Below are 2,598 nucleotides of genomic sequence, written 5' to 3' on the forward strand. Positions count from 1 at the left end.
GAGTAGCTGGGACTACAGGTGCCTGCCACAATGCCTGGCTATTTTTTAGAGACAAAGTCTTGCTTTTGCTTAGGCTAGTCCTGAACTCCAGCGCTCAAGCAATCCACCTATCTCAGCCTCCCAGAGTGTTAGGTTTACTGGCAGGAGCTACTGCGCCCAGCCTAGGTTTTATAATCTTAGCCATTCAGATGTAACCACTTAGAAAGGATGACATACTGTTTAAACACTAGACAACAAATAATATGATAAAAAGTCATTTTTAAGAACTCTAGACTGATATTTAAATTTCTGATGAGAAAAATTAGACAAAGGTAATAGAGCTTCAGAGGAAGGTTAGGTTCTTTAGCACCTGAGAATCTTTCTGAACATTCAGAATTTAAAATGTAAGGGAGAGAATTTAAAACTCCAGGAATATTTTTTACCTGTGAGAGGAAAATCAATGGACAAGAATTGCTTTGAAGTATACTAAAGGTCAAAGGTAGAGATTTCTGAGCCGCTTCTCCAGCTGAAAACATGAATCTTTATAGAAGTGGAGAGACAAGTTCATCTCTGATTTAATTTCCCCAGAGCTCTCATTTTCCTTGTTTTATGCTGAATTGAACAGATGATAAGGAGGAAATGAATTCAAACTTATTTACTTGCAAATAGATACATTCTATAAAGCCTTGCTTTGAATAAGGTTACTTAATAGCAAAGCAGTGCTACCAATTTTTCATCCTTCAAATTCCAAGCTGAATGTATCAAAAACACATTCTGTTAAAACACAGTCACTGCTTTGTAAAAAAAAATTCTGCCAATATGTTGAACATCTATTTGACTTCTTTGTGACTCATAATGTTATTCAAAGTCACATCAAGTTGTTTTCTCTCTTATGCTAATAGTATATTGAAAAAAACATCATTTACATATTTAATGTAGTTAATATAAAGACCAAATCCCCTGCTGATGTAATGGATATATTAGACATTAGTTTTTACAAATTCAAGTCCTTCTGGCTCAGAAATTCCCAGCTGTATTTAGGCAAACATGATAAGATATAACATCAAGGCAGGAAAGGAGACGTCAGTAGATCTTCTCCAAACCTGATGAGCCATTGATTGACTTTTTTTCTGTAAGTGGAAAATTAATCTGTCTTATTTTCTTCAGGAAGTTCTTTTAACATGAATTTAATTAGTTAATACAGAGAAAACTCGGTACCCCATTTGCTTTTGACCATAGGGAGTATGTATAGAATTTAGAGTTATATTTGTGTAACAGTGAACAACATAGAATAGATTTATTTCAATTATCGAGATGATTTTTCCTTTTTGTTAATGGTACACCTGGAAAATCTATGGTTTCTGTCTCATTCCTGTTAAGAGAGTAGAGGAGGCTTAGGGAGGGTGCTACGGGGAGGAAGTTCTAGGCTGCCGCAGAAATATACAAGGACTGACTTACGTAAAAGGACATATATCTGAAGTTACCAAAGTCAGGGGACAGGAGTCCAACTAGCACGAGATCGTAGTTCACCACTGTCCTTAGAATAAAACTAGACTCCCTGATATGAGGTACAATGTGGCCTGGTCCCTGCTCATAGTTCTTGATGCCCCAATAGTGCTGACCTGCTTTCTCTCCTACAGGCTATCGTCTACTTGTTCTCTCTGCCTAGAACACTCTGTACCGCTTTTATTTTTCACTGAGCTAATTCCCACTCATCTTTTTGGCATATACTTACGTGCCTCTTCCTCTGTAAAAAGCCTAATCCCTCTTCAGCGCCCCCAACAAGCTGGTGAGGTTCTCTTTCGTTATGCTCTGGTAGGGCTTTGTTCTTCTCTCCGTGCTGATATTTTATATGCAAAATTAGAATCCACACATTACTTATCTGCCCTTATAACTAGACCTCAGGATAGGAGAGGGCAAGCTCTGTATCTTTCTTACTGTTGTAATCGAGTACTTGTCACATAATCTGCATCTGATAAACATTTATCGAATGCGTGAATACACAAATAAATGACCGTAAGTGTAAACCAGTGATTTTCAACTAAAGGCAGTTGACCTTGCCTACCAGGAGACATTTGGCAATGTCTGGAGACATTTTTGTTGACAAGATGTGGAAGGAGTGGTGTTGCCAGCATCAAGTGAGTAGAGGCCTTTGTAGGATGCAAACATCAGCCCTCCATAACAGAGAATTATCTGGTCCAAAATGTAATGCCAAGACTGAGAAGCTGGGTCTAAGTAACACCACGTTCAGTGTAACATGGAACAGGCGGTGCAAAGCTGTCCTCAGAGGAAAGCAGTAGAAAAACTGGGCAGTAAAAGTAAATACCTGGGAGGTTTGGAAGCAGTTTTAAGATGAGGAACAAGGAGAGCGATTCAGAACCAAGGTCCTGCAGAGGAAGGGAGGCCAGTTTTCCCCTGTTGTGGGGGCATGTGCGGCGCCTCAAAAGGCCCAGGTGTGGATGTGCTCTCTGATGCATTTGTTGTTCTTTTCTTAGCCCAGGTAGTTACTGCTCTTCTCTGTTGTTTTAATTTCCTCCTACTGTCCATAATATATTTGTTTCAATTGTAAGGTTTTATTTATTTAAAAAAGTTTTGTTAAATTGTTTCTGGTTTTTTTTT

This window comes from Otolemur garnettii, unplaced genomic scaffold (genome assembly GCF_000181295.1).
Source record: "Otolemur garnettii isolate 467f Iridium unplaced genomic scaffold, OtoGar3 scaffold00048, whole genome shotgun sequence".
NCBI lineage: Eukaryota > Metazoa > Chordata > Mammalia > Primates > Galagidae > Otolemur > Otolemur garnettii.